Below are 15,057 nucleotides of genomic sequence, written 5' to 3'. Positions count from 1 at the left end.
ATTACATAAGTTCAAAGGGAGTTCAGGCATATCTACTTCTCTACTAAGCACTGTTAAATTTCTGTCCGTTTGCAGAAAAGATTTCAGGAACATTCGGTTTAGCTTTTATTGATCTTTTTTGGTCTTCACTTTCCTTAAATATAGAACAGTTTAGGACTAGTCAGTACCCTCAGGGACTGATAAAATAAATCTGTGCCTTAATAGGACCATGAGTATCAGTTTCTTTAGAAAAACCCTCACCAAATAGTATACCATTTTAAAACTGAAAAGCTTCGAGTTTCATGACCTCTTCTTTCTAAATCTTATAAATCGGTGAATCTATTGAATTAGCCAGCCATATGTTCTAGCAAATACAATATATATCTAGCATATACTTTTCTACTTTATTAAGGTTTTATATTTAAAAGCTAGAGTGATTTTCAACAGACAGTTGATATTTATATATCATTACTACAGGAAGAAACACGGTCCAAGATCAATCTAATTTAGATATAATTTGGAGCATATGTTTCCAACTCTTAACTGCATGAAGTCAAGGCAGTGAAATCCAGCAGCTAAGAGTAAGGGTAAAAGACTTTAGTTGTCTTCCTTGGCAGCTGTGTGACCAGCAACCTACTTAGCTTCACTCTACCCCATTTTTATCATTTATGGAAGAGGGATAAGACAATCCACTTTACAGAATTTTTGTGCAGATTAAATAAAATAACCTAGCTAAGTGCTTACCTGCTGCCTGTAAGTATTCAATAAATCTTACCTATATGACTCTTGATACTATTATTATCCAGTAATGTTATAAAGTAGGTTCAATTATCAGGTAATTGGTGGATACCATTTGCAACAAATACATCTGGGATGTTTATATTAAAATTACAAGATCTATGAGGATTTAAATAGTATCATTTCCAAACCATGTTCCATGGGGAAAATGTGGTCAATAGTTAAGTGGCCATGACATATAGGGCATTAAACTGAAATTTTAAAAAATGTATTCATTAAAATGAGTTTGAGATCGCTGTACAGTGTACTCTTATCATGGAAACGTAAACTGTTCATTAATATATTAAAGGATAATGAGAGGCCCAAAGAAGACACCTGGCTTCTTTGCTTCCTTAAGCATACCTAAGCTTACTTAACTAGAGAATTCCTTTATCACAGAGCTACTAATAACCTCCTGACTTTACGTTACTCTGGCATCCTAACAAGAACCACATAATAGAAGAAAACGAAGCAGACTGGGTATACAAAAGAAAAAGAAAAGATATATCCATGGGACCAGGAAGGATTTGTTTCTTATGGACACTACTAAAGCAACACAGCAGGACAAGCCGGGTTGTGAATGGTAGCAGAGCCCAGTCGGAGCTCCAGGGTGACAGGTGTCTGGCAAAAGCTGTGCACACTGGAGGCCACATGTCTTGCTCACATGGACTGTTTTCATTCAACGCAGTAGGCCTAAGGCAGTCAGATCTACTTGTTTTTCTTTTCCCTAAAATCTATTTTTTCATGTAAAGCTACCATATTTTTTTTCTCATTTGCATCACAGACGTTTATACAGTCCATGTTTCACAGGACAAAGTAAATACTTCTATGGGTTGGATACAGTCCATATGCAAGCGTTTGGGAGTTCTGGCATGTACTTTAGGACCCAAATTATGATCTATCAAATCATATCAATCATTCGTCTAACAGCTAAACATTTTGCCTCCTAGCAACCCTATGAGGAATAAATTATGATGCCCAACTTCCTGATAAGAAGATTCCGTTAAAAATAGGTGAGAAAAACGTGCTCGTGGGCACAGATCTGGTAGGTGGGTGATCATTCCCAGGTGCACATGATTTATTATTATACTTTCCATGAGTCACATATGAACATCCATTTCTTCTGGAGAATGCAGAATTTTGGGGCAAAGGGGAAATGTTCCCCGATTAATTACACTCATTCACCCTTCCTTATTCAGAGGTGAGGTAACTCTGGTTAAATTCTTTACTTTTTAAATGAAGATATCAACCACTTTCTGGTTGGGGAGCTATATCCTATAGTACCCTTACATGGTAATAGAATGTCTTTCAGGTCTTTAATTTCAAAGATGTACTTGAATTTCTAATCTTTGCTTTCAAATATTTATTAAAAAATTGTTCTGAGAAGTTACAGACCAGATGAATCTCTAAAGTGAATAAAATCCTATTTCTCTAGATCAGATTTGGCAAAGGACAGTCCATGAACCAAATCTGGCTCAACAGCTAATTTTTTAAAGTTTTACTGGTACCCCCATTCATTTCCACATTACCTATGGCTGCTTTCATGCTACAAAGGCAGAATTGAGAAGTTGAGATGGAGAACATATGACCTTCAAAACCAAAATATTTACTCTGGCCCATACAGGATGACTTTGCCAATTTACTGTTCTATATATTCTAAGTTTTTATCCCAGGAACAAAATGACAGGATTATAGACCTCTGTCCTCGGAGATCACTGTTTTCAGATGATCACTGTTCTATAAAAGTGCTTTTTACTGAGTTTTCATGTTGCTGTCACCCCTGGGCTTACATTACATGTAGACAATAAGAAGAATGCCTACAATAATTTTTATTGTACTCACTGGAGAGGGTATCATTGAGGATGCCGTTAACCTCACCACAGTGTGTCCTGTGAGAACTGGAATGCAAAAATTGTATTTGTTTCCTCCCAAGGTATTGGCATTAATAGCATGACCACTTCAAATCTTATAATCATTTGTTTTCTGTTCATTTACAAGTGAAAAAATTATTTAAAGACAATACTTGCTATATTCCAATTTACACTGCAGAACATCCCTTTCTATTTTCCAAATTTAATCTCGGCTTCATTTGAGTTTCCTAGAGTTGTTTCCTTTTTATTTTGATTTTTTAATTCATTTTATGTTATTGCAATGTGTGCATATTTTTAGCCATACCTCCTCTTTTAAAAGTAAGATTGGATATAAATAAATGAGAGGATCAGTTCTAAAGAAAAAGACCTGAATGAAAAGATATTTGAACCTTCTACCCTTGTGACAGGAATCTATTCCTATGATAGCATCATGCCTTATCTCCAGGGCTCAGTTTAAACCTCTAGAATACAAGAAGGAAAGAAAATACTCTGACATCACAAAGACCTCAGTTGAAAAAAATCTGTAGCTATCTACAGGGCTGTATCTTGAGGAGAAAGAGAACCAGACTCCCTTAGTTTAGTTAGCACACCTCCTAAGGTATGGCCATCTTGTCCTGATAGTTTTAAGAACTTTTACTTAGAGATCAAATGAGATTTAGGATGGAGTATATGCCTTAATGGTAGCTTTATATGACAGTGCAAAATAAAGTGAAAGAGGGAATGATGCCAATATGGAATTATACTGATGCAACTAAAATTACAAAAGAGTAGAACACAGGCAGGTGCTTAGGTCAGCTTTCTGTCTTATTGCCTGTGCTGACCGTTTTGCCTCACTGCGTGCTTCCTGGACAATCAAAAATATTGAGAAAGATGTTATCAAATGCCTCAAACAGATCATTTAGTAAGGATGGCTTTGCTTTTTGCTTAGATATAGGTAAATTGGGTACCACTGAAGTTCATCTGTGATCCTAACTATGGTATGCAAATACAATATTAATTTTTCTCCTGGACCTCCCCAGAGAATTTTTCTATGAAATAAGTTTTTCCACCTTGACCAAAATTGAATTCACTTCAAATTTGCTACTGGAAAAAAATGAAATTGATTCATCCCATCTTTACTTCTCATGCCTTTCTTGGTGGGAAGGCAAGTAATTAGAAAGGTTAATAATTCAAAGTAAAAAAGCATTTTATAGCCTAATCACTTTAAGAAATAAGCAGGACTTTGTATCAGTCCCTGTACATACTTCCAAAATGATCTGTATCTAATGCCTTCACTACTTGGCTATCTGTGAAAGTGTATATCTATGGCCCAGTGTTTTTCTTAAATTATTTTTTCTGCATCATTCATAAACATTAATTAAATAAAATTACATATTATCTGGATCTTTACCACTTCCTTTACCCTCATCTTTAAACATGATTATATAATGGCTATGGTTACATGTAGCCGGCATTCAGTAATTAGACAACTATGAAGCTTACAAGTTACCGGATGGTTTGATGTTAGAAATAGTTGCTCCATAGCACTTTCCTGAAGTGCCACTTCTTTGTTCTCCACTAAATTTACTTAAGGTTTAAGTCCAGCTTTCTGGTGGATAGTCACAAAAAAAAAACAAAATGTTTTTTTCAGCAGTATTATTGCAACCAAGTTTTTAGGATCCTGCATAAGAAAATCTGCATTAAAGTTAAAACATCTTGAATTCAAGATGCTTTTAAATGACAAAGAATTATTACCATAAAGTTACAATACAATGTCACATTAATCAACATTACACAAACATCTTAGAAGCATGCTGTTCCCGTGATAGCCTAATCTGACTTCCAGGAAGAACTCTTCACAAATAAACATAGAATGCACTGACAAAATTCACCCATAAACTAGAAGGTACAAGTGTATGAACTACTTTGCAACACAGCCAAAAGAGCAACTTAGAGCAAACTGCTGACTGCACCCCAGGTGGAGTAATTAGGATACATGGTATCTCTAACATGTTCTTTACGTAGCCTCAATTTTATTACTAATAGTCAAAAGACATGGTATCAGTGCAGCAAATGAAGAATAACATTTTAAGGGAAAAATTGATATTAACCCAATAAGAATTTTGTTACTAATCTCTAAGAGCTGAACGTGCTTTGAAAAGTTATTCAGGGAAGGCATCTACTAACTATAATAAAAACATAATATTTTACATAAAAAAGAATTTGATACTTAATAAAAAGTCTGTGTTTGCAAAAACATATTTTTGTGGATTTGGATTATTTGAAAGATACATAGCACACTAAGACACCAACATTATTAAAAATAAAAAGTTGAGGAGCTATAGTTTTTAATTGCTACATATCACTAATACATACCAAAACCCTTTTTCACATTTTAATATTTCTGAAATCAGAATGAGTTTTTAAAAGTGAAGTCATATCATAATTATGACAGTTTGCTACATAAAATAATGGTATATGGTGTAGTAATTGATGGTGTCTTAGAATTCATAAAATGTGATAAGTCTTCACCATAAAGTTAACTCGTTTAGTGATTTTCAAAAATTTTTAAGGATTACATTGCTGATGAAGCAGTGCTATCAATCACTAAAATATAAAAATTCTTAATGCTGCCAAGCAGGGGTATCTCTACATTCTCCTGTCACTACTGCTCAAGGAGGAATATAAAATGCCACTCATTTATTTTTCCTTAATTTCTTTTTTTCTCAAGGGAAGTATATGAAATTGTCTGTTTGATAACACTATAGTCATGTGATAAGGCTTGAACTTCACTGATAATCCTAGTCTCTCTTCCTTTGATATGCTCAATATAGAATATGTGAAGGCACATGACATTTAAGGTGTGGTTGACCTATGCTTGTAAAGAGGAGCAGCCTTTCTTACTTTGGTTGCTAAAATTATTTAATACAGATAAGGATTAACCATGTTTTTGTAAGTCCTTTTTGAAAAAAATTTATTGGAAATCATTAAGAATCTAATTGGCAAAGCTTTACTAAGTTCACAGTCAACTAAATCCATTAAATTCCATACGTATAACCTAATGTTAATAATTATTTCTCGATGTACTTAATATATTACACCTCAATACAAAACTTCCTTTTTTAATCTTATTAAATGACATATTGACAGATTTAGCCTATTATTCTGGCTTGTCAAATACATACACACAAACATTTTTAAAAAGCTTTTCCAATTTCATGTCACTTGTTACAACATGCTTCCAACAAACTGACCTTTCTGTCTCTTAAACTCCCTTCTTCTTGTGATCTTGTCCTTCAGCCTAACAGAGCCCCTGTCTCAATCATCATTCTCCAGACCTTTACATTACTAATAGCTAGAACTGAATATAATTATAGCGTCAAGCGTCCCACCCTCTGACCACAACCTTTTGTTCCCTCAGAATGTAGCAGAATCCTCCCTTTGGGCAACATCAGGCACAGTTAATCACTGCGTCTCTACTGAAAGCTCTCCTTTCTTGGCTTCTGAGTGTCACATTCTCATGTGTCTTCTGTCCTCTCTGGCTATTTAATTTCAAAATCTTTTCCTGGTTTCTTTTAATGGGTGCAATTCTGGAGGAGTCCAGGGCTTAGTTCTCAGCTCTTTTCTACTTACAATTCCTCCCTTAGTGATCTCACCAAATCTCATGGCTTTACTATCATCTGTATGCTGATGATCTTCAAATAGATGTTTCCCTGAACTTAAACTCATATAGCCACTTGACATCTCTACTTGAACTTATCTAATAGGAATATCAAATTAACATGCCTCACACTCAATTTTTTATATTCCTTTTCCTGCCCCCACCCGCATATATTTCAGTCATCCCCATTTCTGTTAATGGACAATACTACTTTTAGTTGATAAGACCAAATGTCCCTAGTGCCATCCTTTTTACCACTCGTTCCCTTGAAACAATATCCAATCATCATAAACCTATTCAATGTCCATAAAAATAAATCCAGAAAATGCTAATTAAGACACCATTAAAATTTTACTCCACACATAGTACTATTGCTGAAATTAAAAAGGCTGATAACACAACATGTTAGCTAGAATGCAGAGCAACTGGACATCTCATATATTGCTAGTCAGAGTGAAAAATAAAATATTTTGAAAAACTGGAAGATACTTTACAGTGTTAAATACATGCCTACTCTGTATGCCAACAATTATATTCCTAGTACTTACCTAAGAAATATAAAAACATATGCCTACAAAACTAACCATACAAGAGTGTAGCAGAGTGATGTCAGCAAGATGGCAGAATAGGAAACCCTGGGCTCTCCTTCTTCGTACAAGCATATCAATTCAGCCACAATTGATGGAAGAATTCCCTGTGTGGGAAATCAGAAACTAAATGAAAGGTACTTGCATCCTGGGAGAATGCAAAACCAGACTCACTGAAGCGGGTAGAGAGAAATGAAACACCCTCTCACCAGAGACCTTTCTCAGTGTGGTTCCCTTAGATCAGAAAGAGATGCCCAAGCTCCTGGTTTCACCCAGGGGAAGAAAGGGCTTGGATCACATGTTCAATCCCCTTGCATTTCCAATGAAGCGGGGTGGAGTATGGGGGGTGGTACAGAGAACTGGCCTTTGTCCTGCTAGTCTTGAAGCTCTGAGGGGCCCAGCACAATCTAGACACCTGAGGAAGAATGCAGGCAACATCTTGGGCTGGTAGAGGCTATTGTTCTTCCCCACTGCTTAGCACAGAGTGAGCAAACAAAAAAAGAAAAAATCCCAATTTTTTTTCAGCTTTCCTCTTTGAAGGAAAAGAGTTAATCTGTGTGTCCAATGCTACAATATCTCTAGGGCTTCCCAAACAACAAGCTTCTGCTTTGTGAATCCTGATGCTCTGACGGAGATGGCACAATCTAGCCACCTGAGGAAAAATAGAAACAGTGGGTTACAGACACCATAGCTTCTGTTCATCACACAGTAAGCTGACAAAAGCCTTCCCCTCCTGTGGAAGGAAAAGAGTTGATAGAGGCCACCAGAATCCCTGGGTAGGTTGATTGGTGGGAGCCTTCTGTATAAGTGAAGTCAGTAACGACTGATAGAGGTGTCTGCTTTGTCTAATGTGCAGATACCAACAGAGAGAGTCAAGAAAAATGAAGAATCTGACTAAGATGCTCCAAACAAAGGAACAAGATACACTTCCAGAAATCAACCCCAGTGAAATGGTTAACCTGAGAATGAATTAAAAATAACGTTCATAAGGTCAAGAGCCCAATGCATGTACAAAGTAAAAATTTCAACAAAGAAAGAGAAAATATTACAAAATACTAAACCAAAATCATGAAGCTGAAGAACATAAGTGACCTGGAAAACGCACTAAAGGGGTTTGGCAGCAGACTAGATCAAGCAGAAAAAAGGATCAGCGAACTGGAATAGAAGTCACTGGAAATAACTCAGAGGAGCAAAAAGAGAAAAAAAAAATAGAAAAAATTTAAAGAAAGCTTAAGAAATTTATGGGATACTAGCAAGCAGATCAATATACAAATTATGGAAATCTCTTAATGATAATAGAGAAAAAAACCCGAAAATTTATTTAAAGAAGAAATTGTTGAAGGCTTCTCAAATCTGGGGAAGTTAATGAACATCCATATCCAAGAGCCCAAAGAACATCAATAAGATAAATTCAAAGAAATACACACCGAGGGACATTATAATCAAATTATCAAAAGTCAAAGACAAATGAGAATTTTGAATTCATCAAGAAAATGTGACCAGTCCCAAAGAAGGGAATATTCATGAGACTATGAGTAAATTTATCAACAGAAACCATGTAGGGCAGAAGAAGGTGAGGTGATATATTCAAAGTGCTGAAGGAAAAAGAAAAAAAAAAAAAAAACTGCCATCAAATAATACTCCACCTGACAAAAACTGTCCTTCAAAAATGAAAGAGAGATAAAGACTTTTCCGAATAGAGTAAATTGAGGGAGATCATCAACAGTGGACCTGCCTTAAAAGAAATGTTAAGTGGTGTTCTTCAAGTCAAAATGAAAAGACATTAAACAGCAACATGACAGCATAAGAAAGTATAAAACTAGTTGAGAAAGTAAACATATAGACAAATATAAAATATTGTATTATTTTAACGGTAGTGGGTAAAACACATTTAATTCTAGCATAAAAGTTAAAAGAAAAAAATTATTTTGAAAACTATAAAGATACAAACATAATTATTAAAAGATACACAATATGAATAGACTTTGAAAATAATAACAAAGTATGTTGTGGGGAAGAAGTTAAATTGTAAGTTTTTGTATGCAATTCAACTTATCAGCATAAAATAGACAGTTGTAAGACATTTTATGTAAGTACCAAGGTAACCACACACACACAGACAAATCTGTAAAATTTACACAAAACAACAACAACAAAAAACTAATCGAGGCATAACAATACCAAAAAAAAACCAAAAACCAAAAAACAAAACAAAACAAAAAACCAACAAAACCCAGTGGAAAACAAGAGAGGAAGATATACAAAAGTACTATAAGAATAATAAGAAACAACTAACAAAACAGCAATAGCAAATCTTTTCCTATCAATAATTACTTTAAATGGATTAAACTCTCTAATCAAAAGACATAGAGTGACTGAATAGATTTTTTAAAAAGAAACTTACTTTAGATTTAAGGACACACATAGGCTGAAAGTGAAGGGATAGAAAATGATATCCCATATATTAATAAATCATAATCAAAAGAGAGTAGGGGTACATCAGACAAATTATCATTCAGTCGAAAACTATTACAGAGACAAAGAAAAAGCTTTTATAATGATAAAAGGGTCAATGCATCAAGAAGATAGGGCAATGACAAACATACATATGCACTCAACATCAGAGCACCTTGATATATAAAGCAAACATTGACAGAACTGAAAGGAGAAATAGACCACAATACAATAATAACAGGAGACTTCACACCCCATTTTCAATAATGGACACAACATCCAGACGGATCAATAAGAAAACAGATAATCTGAATAACATTAAAGAAAAAATGGACCTGACATTTAAAGAGCATTCTACCAAACAGGAGGTGAATACACACTCTTCTCAGACCTGCATCTTTCTCCAGAGTATTTCATATGTTAGATCACATAAGAGACTAGTATGAAAAATTATACCCTAACAAATTACATAATTAGAATAAATGAACAAATTGCTAGAAACACACATATCAAAACTATATCATAAAGAAATAGAATCAGTAATCACACACCTCTCAAAAAACAAAAGCCCAGGATAAGATGACTTCACTAGTAAATTCTACCATATTTAAAATATGAAATTGAAAATGAGGGAACTAAATATATACCCAGAGGAAAATAAATCATTGTACAAAAATACACATACACTTGCATGTTCATCTCAGTGTTATTCACAATAGCAAAGACATGAACTTAACTTAGATGCCCATTCATGGTGGATTGGAAAAAGAAAATGTGGTACAAAACACCATGGAATATTATGCAGCCATGAAAAAGAATGAAATCGTGTCTTTTGCAGAAACATGGATGCAGATGGAGGCCCTTATCCTAAGCAAATTAATACAGGAACAGAAAACCAAAAAACACATGTTCTTACTTATAAATGGGAGCTAAATGTTGAGTACACTTGGATATAACATGCAAACAATAGTTATTAGGGACTACTAGAGGAGGGAAGAAGGAGATGTGGGGTGAAAAACTACCTACTGGTTATTATGCTCACCACACAGGGTCATCTGTACCTCAAACCTCAGCATCATACAACGCACGCATGTAAGAAATCCATACATGCACTCCCTGAATCTAAAATAAAAGTTGAAAATATTTTTAAAAAGAAAAGAGAAAAAAGCAGAAGCCATTTAATCAAGCACACAATTTTTCCTTATTACGAGTATATGTTGAATTTTGTCAAATACTTTTTCTGTGTCTGTTGAAATGATCAGAGGATTTTTGTCCTTTCTGTTAATGCAGTGCATCACATTTATTGATTTGCCTATGTCAAATTATCTTTACATCCCTGGGATAAATTCCACTTGATCATAGTGAAATATTGTTTCCATGTGCTGTTGGGAAAGAAAAAGAAAATGGGGAAACATTTACAAACTCAATTCTTGAGGCCAGCAATTATCCTGATATCAAAGCCAGGCAAAGAAACCACAAGAAAACTACACGCCAATATTGATGATGGATATAGATGCAAAAGTTTTCAAAAAATACTAGCACATGGAATCTAAGAGCCCATTAAAAGGATCATAGATGATGATTATGTGGCATTTATTCCTGTGATGCAAGGATGTTCAACATGCCCAAATCAATTAATGTGATACAGCAAATCAACAGAATAAATGATAAAAATCACAGGATCATCTCAATAGATGCACAAAAAGAATTTGGCAAAATTCAACACCTTCTTATGATGAAGACTCTCAAAAATGAGAAGTAAAGGAAATTACCTCAATATAACAAGAGTGATATATGAAAAGTCCACAACTAATATCAGACTTAACAGGAAAAAAAATGCAAGCTTATGTCTACAATCAGGAATGAGACAAGAATGCCACTCTCACCACTTCTTTCAGAATATTACTGGAAGTTCTACCCAGAGCAATTATGCCAGAAAAAGAAGCTGATGACATCAAAAGCAGAAAGAAGCAAAATATTCCGATTGCATCTTACATGATCATATATACGTATTTATATATACACATAATCTTATACATAGACAACACTAAAGTTGTCTATAGATATATAGACAAATGATCTTAGGCAACATTAGAGACTCCAAAAAAAGCACTGTTAGAACAAATACATTTATTTAGTAAAGTTGCAGGATATAAAATCAACCAGCAAAAATCAGTTTCATTTCTATATACTAGTGAAAAACTATCTGAAAGGTAATTAGGCAAATGTCATTTATAGTTGCACCACAAAGAATAAAATATGTAAGAATAAACTAAGGAGGTGAAAGACTTGTTTACCAAAAACACTACATTGATGAGAGAAATTTCAAAAAACACAGCAAATAGAGAGACATCAAAAGCCCAAAGATTGGAAGACTTAATATTGTTAAACTGTCCAGCCATCCAAATCAATATACAGATTCAATGCAATCCCTATCAAAATTCCAATGGCATAATTTACAGAAATAGGAAATATAATCCTAAAATTACTAGAAACCCACAACAGGCCATGAATAGCCAAAATCAATCCTGAGAAAGAAAAATAAATCTTGAGACCTCAGACTTCAAAATACAGTACTTACTGATTCCAAAATACATGACAACGTTGAAGTAATCAAAATAGTATGGTACTGGCATAAAGATAGATATATAAACCAATATTATAAAACAGAGAGTCCAGAGATAAACTCATTCATATGTGATCAACTGATCTTTGACAAGATTGCCAGTGTATATAATCAGGAAAGAATAGCCTCTTAAACAAATGGTGGTAGGAAAACTAATATCCACAGGCAAAAGATTGAAATTAAATCCTATCTTATATGATACACAAAAATCGACTTAAAATGAATTTATAACTTAAAATGGAAGATCTGAAACTGTAAAATCCTTAGAAGAAAACATAGGGAGGAAGCTCCTTGATATTTGGTCTAAGCAATGATTTATTGGATATGACACCAAAAACACAGACATTAAACACTAAAAAAGACAAGTAAGACTGTACCAAACTAAGAAGCTTCTGTAGAACAGAGGAAATAATCAACAAAGGGAAAGAAATCTATTGCATGGCAATCTCTTGAATGGGAGAAAATATTTATGAACTATATATCCAATATATGTTTAACCTCTAAAATATATAAGGAATCACTACAAATAAATAAACACACCTCTTGCCATATTTCACCCAAGTAAAATATGGGCAAAGGATTTGAATAGATGTTTCTTTAGAGATGATATACACATGAATACCATGTATATGAAAAGATGCTCAACATCACTAATCATCAGGAAAGGTAAATTAAAACCTATTGATATATTACCTTGTACCTATTAGGATGTATATTACCAAGAAACAAATAATAACAAATATTGACAAAGATGTGGAGATACTGGAACTCTTGCACACTGTTGATGGGAATGTGAAACAGCGCATCTTCTATGGAAAACAGTATGGGGGTTCCTCGAAAAATTAATACATATAAGTTCCAAACAATCCAATTATCCCATTTCTAGGCATTTATCCAAAAGAATTAAAATAGGGATCTCAAAGAGATATTTGACCTCACATGTCCATTGCAACATTATTCATAAGAGCCAAGATGTGAAAACAGTTTCAAGGTCCATTGAGAGATGAGTAGGAAAAACATGTGATATACATACAATGGAATACTATATAGACTTAAAAAAGCAGGAAATCCTATCCATGTGACAACATGAATGAACTCTGAACACCTTATGCAGGGTGAAATAAGCCAGGCACAAAAGGACAGATACTTATGTGAGGAACCTAAAGTAGTAAAACTCTTAGAAGCAGAGGGTAAAATGGTGGTTGCTGGAGGTTGAAAGAGAGGTGGGGGAATATGGGGTTGCTGTTCAATGGGTGTAAAAGTTCAGGTATGTAAGATGAGTAAGTCCTAGAGATCTGCATGCAACATTGTGCCTACAGTTAACGCTGTACTGTACACTAAAATATTTGCTAAGATTGTAGACCTCATGTTAAGTCTTTTTTTTTGTTTGTTTTGTTTTTTTTTACCATAATATATCATAAAAACCAGTGCCTGGTACATAGTATGAATAATGTAAATTTTTCCTCCATAATAAACAAATACCCAGAAATTGAGCTACCACCTCAATACTTACTGTTACCATTACCTTTTGGCTGCATTATTGCAGTAGCTCTCCTTACTTCCATCATTTATTTTTCCTACAATTTGTTTTCTACCCTATCAACTAGAATCACATCATCTAAAAAAATAAGTAAAGCCTTGTAACATCTCTGCTCTGAATACTTCACTGACTAACTCACAAGTAAAGCCAACATGTTTTCATGATTTGCAAAGCTCTGTGGGTCTGGCCTCACTCTGTCCCTCTCTGACATCACATCTGGCTTACTTAGCTCAAGTCACACTTGATGTTTCTTGCCTCAGGCCTTTGCACTTGTTCCCTCTGCTCTTCCCCCATATATCTAAATAATGTACTCCCTCACCTGTGAAGTCTTAGTCACGTTTCAACAACTCCAAGGCCGTACCTGACTACCTTATTAAAAATTGTGAACCCTTGGCACTTTCTACCCACTTCATTCCTTTGTTTTATAAATAGTGCCTATCACTAATATGGTATACAGTGTCTATCACTAATATGGTATATATTTTGTTTGTTCTTTTTGCGTGTGAGTGACTTTCTTTCCACACTTTAATGTAAAAATCTATGAAGGCAATAGATTTTTTTGTGTTTTGTTCACTGTTGCATTTCATGTCCTAAGATAGTGCCTGGCACACATAGGAGGTACTCTGTAAATATGAATTTCTGCGTAAGTGAATGGATGGATCATAAATATGATCACTCTCCAACCAATGTCCTCATTTTGTTATTTATTAAAATGTTGAGGTAGACAGAGTCAAGGACAGTCATAAAGCACATCACCAGATAAATCCCTCCAGCTTTATCTAAATAGAATAATGAACACTTATTTTACATGCATTTGCCAAGCTTAAATCATTCTGCCTTTCCTAAGCTAACAAAATCAGCTCTGTAAGTTGTTATCCAAGTAAGACTTTCATCTTACTACAAAGTCAAAGCATTTATCGATTACTACACTGCTACCATTAAGTGAATTAATATCAATATGATATCATAGATCCAAACCTCTATCTTATTTCATCTTTAATTAAAACATACTACAATAATACAGTGTTTTCCCTAACAATAATAACAAAAAAATCATAAACTCTTAAAGAATAAAAGTTTTCTCTGTTTTCAACCCTTCTCATTCCAGGTTGTCATGTCATCAATTTACTGCTAATCAAAGCCACCAACTACTAAATCATGTTAACTAGTGTCACTGTCCACTCTTCCCAAGCACTATGTAGTGGGAAACTCAGATGGAATCTTGATTTAAATAAATCATTTAAACATAGTCAAAAAGTACCATAAAGTTCAAATAAATATTTCATTTATTGGTCATATAGCATGTTCTACCATAGTGTATTTCTCCCAGTAGTGGGCATGACATAGTGGGTAATCACATGCTACATGAGTTCAAATCCCTCTTCTACAATTTGTTAACTGTAGGGTCCTGGGCAAATTATTCAAATTCCATCTGCCTAAATTTTCCCATGTATAAAATGTGATTACAAAAAAAGCACCTTCCTCATAAGGTTACAGAGATAATTAAGTGAGACAACAAATCTAAAGGGTATAAATGTTTGCTATCATTGTTACTTATATGTAATAGCAAAGAAAGTAGCACA

The 15,057-nt window shown here is 34.2% G+C and overlaps 1 protein-coding gene across 7 annotated transcripts in view; it reads right to left on the bottom strand.

Annotated features, from left to right (window-relative positions):
* The window catches only part of LOC105465543 (sodium/potassium transporting ATPase interacting 2), a 1,022,956-nt gene that overhangs the window by 699,222 nt on the left and 308,677 nt on the right, over positions 1-15,057 (bottom strand). The window lies entirely within an intron of this gene.

This window comes from Macaca nemestrina, chromosome 5, assembly GCF_043159975.1.
Source record: "Macaca nemestrina isolate mMacNem1 chromosome 5, mMacNem.hap1, whole genome shotgun sequence".
Classification (NCBI taxonomy): domain Eukaryota; kingdom Metazoa; phylum Chordata; class Mammalia; order Primates; family Cercopithecidae; genus Macaca; species Macaca nemestrina.
This window is presented reverse-complemented; position numbering and strand designations above follow the sequence as displayed.